This window comes from Mastigoproctus giganteus, chromosome 5 (genome assembly GCF_048544385.1).
Source record: "Mastigoproctus giganteus isolate SK-2022 chromosome 5, ASM4854438v1, whole genome shotgun sequence".
Lineage (NCBI taxonomy): Eukaryota > Metazoa > Arthropoda > Arachnida > Uropygi > Thelyphonidae > Mastigoproctus > Mastigoproctus giganteus.
Genome location: NC_143579.1, coordinates 234,445,850 through 234,456,288, shown reverse-complemented (window position 1 = coordinate 234,456,288; position 10,439 = coordinate 234,445,850).

Sequence of the window (10,439 nt, the reverse complement as noted above, 5' to 3'; positions counted from 1 at the left end):
CTCAAGGTTTACATGTTATAGGTCAGTTAATTGGGTTACTTAGTTTTAGGATATCTCACTGTTGACGTGTACTCTTGACAGTGAACAATTTAAGTATACCCCCCCCCCCTATATATTAACTCTCATTTGAGTTCTATCCTTTAGTTAACTCCTCAGAGTTTCACCATATTAGTCTCAGGCTCAGATCCTTTAGCTTCCAATTAAGTAATTTTAGTAATTTCTTTATTAAAATTTATATAATGAAATAATAATTATTTTTAGAATTATTTTTCAATTATTTTAGTCATTAAATGACTGAAGCTATTTCTAACCCACTTGTGCAAAATTCACAAATCAAGTTTAGAGAACTGTTTAACAAATCCATAAATATAGTTGAGATAATTTAATTAACCTTAGATGCATCCTTGTATGTATTATTTATTTTATTCTTGTATTATTTATTTTATGTTTCTTTCTCGTAGCTTTGTCTTGATAATGGATATCCAAAGTTGGATCTGAAACAGCAATAATGCAATATTATTTAGTATATTGAGTTTGCATTTGGTATTTTTTTTTTTTTTTTTCGTATAATTTCTTGTCGTCAGATTCTCAACAATTAAAAATTACATTTAAAAGATGTGCAGTGTTATCACATGTCACAGTTTTAACAAATTTTGGGTCTGATGGTTTTTATTCTCTAAATTCATGTATGCAAAAAACTCATTCCCCAATCTTTGCTCTCTTAGCAATGATTTCTCATAGTCAGCTTTTGCCAGCTTGACTCTGTATAATTGTTGCAGATCAACTTATTGCTGTTGTAGGCTTCAGTAGTTTTTTTTTTGCTCTGTAACTCTTTTATCCCATCTTATTTTTTTCTGCACTATTAAACTGGACAGCTCTCCTTATTCATCCATCTTAACATCGTCCTTTGTGCTACAGTAAAACGTCAGTATGATAAATGCCACAGTAACAAAATATTCAGTAAAATGAAACCATTTTTATGCTAATTTATTATGTATCTTTATGTAAAAATGATAATGAAAATATCAGTTTACTGCAATAAAAATTCATACCACTATGAGAAAATATAACCATTATAATAAATTTGTAAAAAGGAAATCCTTAACAGTATGATGCACACTTTTTGATCTTTGGTCTTTAGTGTCTGGCAATACTGCAGTGTTTACCAACTGCAAAGTTTAACTGCCTGTTTGAGATTAGTGGTTTTTGATCTATCCATCTACCTTCCTAAAATCTTACATGAGTAAATTTTTAAGTGACGGGTTGTTTATGCATTATTACTCTTATATTATTTCTGCCTGGTTGGGGGTTCCACCTCGTGACAGGTATTGCTACCAAGTACACAGGGTGGTTGTTGTTATTATGTCTGGTGTTACTGCTGGTCGAGGAACTCTCTGACTATCCAAAAGGTGTTCAGGATTGCTACTTTCTGGAGTTCCCTGTAGTTGTTCATTGGGAGACCTATTGCTGCTAGGCTGTTATGTAGGGTCTTTGGCACCATACCTGTGGTTGACACAATGATCGGGATGGTCGTTACTTGTTCCATATGCCACATCTCTTTGATCTCCTGTCTTAGGTTCGTGTACTTCCTGATTTTTTCCCCATGGGTTTTCTGCAGGTTGCCAGTGTTGGGTACCACTATGTCAATCAGATCAATCAGATAGGTAGTCTTTTCCTTCTTGTCCACGAGGGTTATGTCCGGTCTGTTGTGCGGGGTTGTTCTATCCGTTGTTATGGCAGTCCCAGTACAGCTTGTGGATTGGGGTCTCTAATACTGCCTTTGGTTCGTATTTGTAGTATGGTACACTTTCTTTGGTCAACTGGTATTTCCTCGCTAGTTTCTGATATATTATCCTGGCTACCTGGTCGTGTCTATGAGTGTACTCAGTCTGGGTGATCACCTTGCACCCCGCGATGATGTGTTGGATCGTTTCTGAGGCCAGGTGGCATCGTTGACATGTATCATCGAACACTCCAGGCTCCGTGGCAATGTATTTTCTATAATTTTTGGTGTTGATTACCTGGTCTTGGATGGCGAGCATGAATCCTCAGTCTCGGGGAAGAGCGTCCTGCTCATAAGCCATGCATTGGAAGCAGTTTTATCTGTGTGATCCTGATGGAGATCATTGTAGTGTCTGCCATGGAGTGTCTTCTTTGCCCATCATTCTAGCTTTGTTTGTACCTCCTGTTTGGGGGAAGATTCCTCGCTTAGGTTGAGTGGGGTATACCGCTTGTCTATCTTGCTTATGGCCTGGTGGAGTGCTGCTGTGTGTTTCTGGAAGTAATCCTTCAGGTTAACTATCGCTGTCTTCTGTTGCTCGATGAGGTCTATCAGGCTCCTTCTTCTCAGGCAATTGTCAGTTTCTCCACAGCAGCTCTTGGTCATCATTGTCCTCGTCTTTTTCATGATATCCTCCAGCTTGGTGTTAGTCCAATCTGTGACCCCGAAGGAATATGTTAGTACTGGGACTGCATAGGTGTTTAACTGTGTTCCCTCCATTCAGCTTTGCTTTCAGCAGGTTTCTGAGCCTCTGATGGTATTTTTCGGTCAGGCAGGCCTTAATTTTCTTGTGCTGTAACTGCTGAGCCTGTATCATCCCCAAGTATTTGTAGGCCTCTCCCTCTGTCATGGCTTTGATCTCTTTACCAGTCTTCAGCTGGTAGTTTTGCTTGACTAATTTTCCCTGGTGCAATCCGTGGGTCTTGCATTTGTCTAGACCAAATTCCATCCTAATATCATTGCTGAATTCTTCAGTGATCTGGAGTAGTTGCTATAGGTGCTTCTCAGTTCTCGTATAGAGCTTGATGTTATCCATGTACATCAGGTGGGTGAGGTTCTTCCTTCCTTCTTTGATGTTATATCCATACTTGCTATTGTTGAGCATGGTGGATAGCAGGTTAAATGCCTAGACAGAACCACAATGGGCTCAGGGCATCTCCCTGAAAGATTCCTCTCCTGATGGGGATTGGCCTGGTTGTGATGTTTTCGACCTTAATGGTTATATTCCATTTCGCCATCATTTCTCCTAGGAAGTTTGTCACTATCAGATTGACTTTGTAGATCTTCAGCGCCTCTATTAGCCAGCTATGAGGCACGGAGTCGAAGGCCTTGCGGTAATCGATGTAGGCTGTGTACATGTTGTGCTACCATAGCACAATACACAGCTGTGTGGATGGCCTCCAGTGTTGCACCATTGATGTCGAGGTAATGAGGTATTATGTGCCAATTCAGGTGGCCTGTGACTCTCCACATTCCTTCGAATTCTGTTAGGGCCTTCTTCCACTCGTCCTCTATTCTGGATATCATCCTCGTCTGTTTCCTCTTCAGCTGATGTGGGTTGTATTTCTTCTTGCTCTTTCTCCTCTGGTTCAGCGGTGGTATGTTCTTCCTCTTCTGGTTCCATATTATTATTAGCCATATAGTGCAAGGAAGCCTGAGGGTTATGCTACACAGGCCAAAAAAAATTGAGTTACCCTGAGAGAGAGAGAGAGAGAGAGGAATGATGATATCCATCTCAGGACTCTGGGTGTGCCAAGCCCATACTCACGAGATGTGACCTCCTGGTTTCACGAAACTTGCTGATAAACAAAGCAGCTGTGTTATTAAAATTGTTTTAGTACAGTTCTTTACATTCTATCATCTGACGTTGCACTGATTACAGTTTTATAAATTTGAAAAGACCGTAGTTTCTTGGTTATAATGTTTTTCTTTTTTCCAGAAATTTTAATAAATAAAAATTTTGCTCCATTAGAAATAAAGTAAGTTCCTTTCATTGTAATTATTTTGTAATACATAACTATTGTTCTGATATTTTTTATTCTTCTCATTTGGGCAGGATAACTCTACCCAAGTACATAAATGAAAGCCCCACTAATAGTACAAAAGCTACAATAACTCTAAAAGATGGTGTTTAGCTTGAACAATAACAAGAGATGGAAATATAAAAAACAATAAACTGAAATTTGTGAACAAACTAACTACTAAATAATGAATATATATTGAAATTAACAAGCAGTGTATTATATATGATCATATAGAGGGAATGAAGATTTTACTAGTCAATTTGACAGCTATTTATTCCTTTATTAAAAAACTTTCTCACCAAACTCAGGCAGGATTTTCTTATTAATAATTTGACTGGTTAAAATGTTAAGAGTATTTACATCTTTAATAATTTTGAAAGGGAAGTGATGTCCAAAGTCTGTTATTGATGGGGAGGATTTAATTCTAATTGATCTGTGGGGAATTTTCCACCCCTTTGAGGTTCCATAGCCTCTTTTATAATTCCTCTTGTATGAATTTAAGATTTAGTGGCTTTTTTTTTTTTTTTTTTTATCATCCGGTTATCAAGTACATCGGCTCCATTTTTGAACATAGCATCTCGCAATGCTGATGCTTCACTTGCTTACCACCATTAGCCAAATGGCTGAAGTGCACAGGTTTTTCAGTTCTTGATGCTTTCAAGTTTCACTTGCTAGTGAAGATAACAAGTTATAAAAACACATCTAAAGTGCATTTGTAAATCATGTCAGAGGGGGAGTTAAAAAATTAATTAAAATATATGTTTTCAATATTAAAAAAATGGATTTTTCATTATGTTCATTATAGATTGAAAATAAAGGTGGCTTAAAAAAAGTGAACAATTTTGAATCATTTTCAAGCCTTTGTTCAAAGCATAGTAATGATGGGAAAAATCAACATCATGCCTGCTAATGTTCTGCTTTTAACATGCCCTGTAGAGAGAGAGATAAAGGAATCCTATTCTGCCTTGTAATTTCTGTATGAGGATGTCCTCTTCTCCTCCATCAATAATGACAAAGCTCACTTTAGAAACATCATTATCCATGATTTGATGACATGAATAATGATGATACCCATCAAAAGAAGTGAATCTTATTCATTAAAAACTTCATAACTCAATACATTTTTTGCTATTCAGTACAAAGTTGCTAATTGAGACCATCTGTTGAGAGACCAGTAAGTCTCAAAATGTCTGTCATGGTAGTAGTGCCTTGGAGTTTTTAACGGATAATGGATTCACCTATTTTAGATTAACTAAGGGACAACAATATCTTTTGTAAAGTGAGCATAATGCCAAGGTTTATTGCTATTAATGGAGGGAACATAATGTCCCAAACAGAAAGACAGAAATTATAACACAGAGTAGTATTCCTTTATCATATTATTTTGAGTCTGAATTGAAATAATATCTCACACCTTTACCTAAAACAGCTTATATTTTGTTCTAGACTTTGAACTGATTTATGGATTTTCTCAGAAGACTTAAGGTGAGTTCATTTAGGTGGCTGAAAGTATCAGCCAAATATGCCAAGTTAGCTAGCTAGCTTGAACTTAAATAGCTGAGTTAGAACCTTCTAGAGAAAACCAAACAATTTTAATATAGAAGTAGTTGACAGTGATTACTGCTCATTTCCTTGCATAAAGCTGGAAGGCTTCTCAAATTTAAAGGACCTTAATGAAACAAACAGCTATTTTCTAACTTCTATCCTGTAATTGCATCAGGGAATAATTTTTGCTTCTAGCAATACAGATTTCATAATGGGCCACACTTCATGAATTACAAAAATGGCATCTGAAATCTGTCAGGTTTTAAGTCATTTGACTTAAAACCTGACAGACTTTTTTCATTTGAAAGCCACCTTACAATTAATCACACGCAGTGTCTTCAGTAATCTCCAGACCCAAGCTGTGTAAAACCCAGTGATTCAAAATTCATCCAACCCAAAATGGAAGAAGTAATTTCTCTCATATTGGTAACCATGCACAATCCTTACACAACCCAATCAGTGGTAACACTACATAACCTCCACATGCAGAAATGTGGTTGTAAAGTTACACTCATACACACTTTTTCTTACCACTTGGTTCATGACAAAGCCATCACAACATATTCCCTGCTGTATGCTCTTTAGTTGAACAGTACTTTTTTTCAAATTGTGTGTGAACGTCAAAGCTGAATTTATACATTTTCAACATTTATTATAATTACTTGATTACATAATCTGATAGTAAAAGAAAAATGTAAGAAATAAATATTGCTTATGAAAACAAGGTATGAAAAAAATAACACCAGTATCTTCCTCCACTTTTGTAATGTATTGTAAGGCAAATTCAGGACAGTCTTTTTGCGTAGGTCCCCAGTGATCGGTTCCCCAAAAGAAACTTGTTTGACCTATGCCAACTTTGACCTCAAGGATTCTCAATACCCAGTTCTGTACTCAAGGCAGTATACATCTGTACTCAAGGCAGCTTTTCTGAAGTAATGGCACTTCAGAAAAGCTGCCTTGAGTACAGAACTACCTCATCCTGCTCTGCAAACACAAATATTTTAAAAACTCCATTGTACATGTTCTATTCATAAAGTAATAAGTCTATGAATAGAACAGTTATTTTAGAGGATAGAAACAGAAGCATAGCAAAGAATGTGTAATAACATCATTGAGCTATCTCATAATACAGCATCACCTATCAGAATGGTATTGTCAGTTGGGAGTAAATATCAATGAAAGTATACAGATGTATTGAATTGTATCTGCACGAGTACAAATGGAATCAACTTTGGAACAAAGTTGTAATCATCATTGAGCTGTTTTGTAGTACAGCATCACCTACTGGTATTATCCATTAGGAGTAAATGCAAGTGAACTATGTAGATTGTGTTAAATAATACCTACACAAATACAAATGGAATCAATTATGGAATAGTTGTATGATAAGGTTTTTGTGTTCACTTGAATAAAATTGCTATAGAAATATTCCATATGATGCAAGAAGCTTATAGTAAGGGAAGCATGAAAGATGCTAGTGTTTTCCACTGGCATAAAGCACTTTCCAGAGGAATGGAATCCATAATAAATAAGAATTGAACATGACCTTTAACCTTTCGAAACAAAGGTTATGGTAAGAATATTTTCTGCTGCTGTTGTTCACAAGAATCATTGTAGAACTGTTCACTGTCTGATACGTTATCAATTTCAGTAGATCATGCATGTGTAGTCTTTTGGACTGCCTTAGGAATGAAATGAGTGTGCAGCTATTTAGATTCCCAGGCTTCTGATTCTCGATCAAGTTATTGTTTGTGCATCAAGAAACTTAAGGCTGTTTTGAAGAATTTATTAATGCATATTTTTACATCATGACCGTTGAGAAGTTGAGTGTTTTACTACACTGCACCAACAAACAGCAAAGCAGCCAATAGAAAATTCTCAGTTCTCTAACCAAAAAAAAAAAAAAATGCCGTGTGTGCTTGAGCACATGCGTTAGATGGTTTTATGTGAAACATCCTTGGCAGAATCTGCGTCCATTTGCAATGTGCACACTGCACATGATCTTGGTATTTATTATTGATGTTAAACATCAATAATAAATACCAAGCCAATAGCCTAATTACCCATTTGATTGTTGGATAATTAGCTGCAGGAAGTATGAGTGCAACAATACAGGTTACAATATCATTGTATCAATACAGGTTACATCATCTGCAGCCTCTGGTGGAAGCTGCAGATGATGTCACTTCTGCGTTGAAAAATCATATTTTTCATGACCAATCAGATTTATTCGGTTGAGGTGCTCCCAAGGATGTTTCACATCAAAAAAGCCGAAGCAATGAAAAGTGCTTTAAAAATTTATGATATTTTTTTTTTTGGCCAGTTAAGCATCCTGTATCAGCATGCATTGTTACAATCTTTCACTATCAGTAGATCATACTGTGCTGATGATTTTTTTTTCATAGCATTTGCAATATTTCTATGAAGTTTGGCTCTTTGCAGAATTAATCAGAATTTAAAAAAGATCTATCATATTATTTACATAAAATGAGATTTATATATATATAAAAAAAGAGGTGAAATTAAAGCATAAAAAGATGGAATGTAAAAGTTACAGAGCAATAAAAAATAGAAAAGTCTTATAACAGCTATTAATTGAGCTATAATAGTACCAGAGAAAAAGTTCAGCTGGCACATTTTAAGAAATCACTGGCTAAGAGAGCAAAAAGTGAAGACAAGGCATTCCTCATGTATAAGAATACAAAAGAAGAGAAGAACAAATCAGAAAATAAGTGCCTTGCATCTATACTTATAGAAGAAACACCCTTTGAGGTGAGGAGAAACTGTGCGGGTGATACTGGAAAGCATGAAGTTAATGACATTGAAATTTCAGATTGCGCATTAGAAAAACTTTCAAATCTATAGGAAAATAAGGCCCTTGGAATTGATAGCATATAGCTAGTAATTTTGAGGTAGGCAGCAAGAGAGTGTATTTCACCATTAAAATTAATTATAAGGACATCTCTGGAGACTCATGAGAGATTCCTTTGGATTGGAGAAGTGCCAATGTACTGCCAGTACATAAAGGCAATTCTAAAAGTGAAGTTGGTAATGTCTGACTTCAGTGGTAGGGAAAATGATACTTAACCAACCTGGTTAGCTTTTTTTGTCAGAATCGCTCATGAGCTGGATGAAGGAAATAATTGTGACAGTGTTTACTTGGATTTTAGTGAAGAATTTAACCCAGTCCCACATGAAAGGTTATTCTACAAGCTGTAATGTGTTAGAATCACAGTGAAAATCCTTAAATGGATTGCAGGATGGCTGCAGGGCAAAAACAGAGGGTTTTGGTTAATAGTTATTCTTCAGATTGGGCTAACAAAGAAGTGGATTCTCCAAAGGTCAGTATTGGGACCACTGCTGTTTTTGATTTTCCTAAAAGACAGTAATGAAGAGATACAAGGTGTAAAGTCAAAATTTGTAGAAAGTATCGAGATTGGTAGAGTAGCTAATGATCAGTCCTAAGCAGAGCTTTTTTTTTTTGTGGTGACTTAGGTAGACTCCAAGGATAGTCAAAAAAGTAGCAGCTACGTTTTAATGCAGTAAAGTGCACTTGGGGAATAGCATTCCCAAAATAACTTATACATTTGGTGGGGTTGAACCAGGGCTGGATTTTGGTGTTCGTAGTCCGTAGGCACTTTTATTCCGAAATGTGCTGGGGGGGGGGTAAAATGTTTTTTCTATTTTAACACTTTGACTGCAAATCGCGCCAATTAACATGACTCAAATTTTAACTATAATAAATGATAAACCACCTCAATTGATGAAGCGATCATCACTTCAATTTTTCTAGTTTCGAGAACAGTCGCTAGTAGCATAGCGACTGTTCTCGACTGTTCTTGCACATTGAATTGAAGCTCCTAGAGTTGATTGCGCACTTTTTTTCTCAGCTCATTTTTATTTAGTCACAGTGAAAAGAATGAAGTGTTGTTTTTTTTTTTTTCCCTTCCTTCGTAGGCCTTAGGCACTGTGCCTACAGTGCCTAATGGGAAATCCGGCCCTGGGTTGAACTAAAAACAGAAGAGAAGGAAGGGAATTTCAGAGTTATGATAATGTTGGACATGTTCTACGAGCAGCATTAACAGGCAGTGAAAAAGACCCATAGTGTCCTATCAATGATTTGTCCTACATTTTCTTGTAGAGAGAGGAGGCCCTAATCCCAGTATAAGGGATTAGGTCCTCCCTAAGGAAATAAAAGGCAACTGTAAGACCACACTTTATGTACCGTATTCAAGTGTAGAGACTGCACCTAAAAAAAGACATTGCACTTCTTGAAAGGGTCAAGACGAGCAACACACCTGGTGAGATTAGCAGGAAGTTTTGTTTTAGCCAGCAAGTTGTTAATTACTGGAATAAGTTACCAGGCTCACAACTTGGGGAAAGTCAAAGCTCAGCTGGATAGATACCTACATGAGGAGAGTAGTCAAATGTTATTTTATATTATTATTTATCTATTATTATTTTTATTTTATTAATCAATTATTTTTTTGGAAGGTGCAGCAAAAGCCTAGGACTTCCTTGCACCATATGACTGTTACTAATTAAAGGCATGTCAAAGAATAATTTGGACCACGTGTTTTAGTTATTGGTCAAGCAGTGGGATAAGTGCATTGCATTCTAAGGTGGATTATTTATAAAAGAACATTAATCTGAATTATTAATATATTGCTTTTTGAAGAGTCCTCCTATGATTGCAGTCTTAGAGGACTAAAGCAGCATTGTGTATACATAAAAAACTAAACATGTTCCTGACAGTAATTACAGTTTTGAATTGCATCTCTCTTCTAATGATATACACCCATGTGGTTACATAAAGGTAGGCAGGTGTGTACCTAGAATTATATTTTATGAAAAGGATAGGTTATTTAAGTGGGTTAAAAAGTGTCGAGAAATACTGCTGCTTTCTAGATCACTATTTATTTTTAACTCAACTTTTATCATCCCTTGGGCTATTACTAAAACAATTGACTTTTATGTCATGTTTCATTTAGGCTGTTTACTATTAATAGCAATAAACAAATAATAATATTTATTATTCTAGTTATTTTACTAGAAATAATTCAGAAATTATTGCTGTTTAACAATAATAT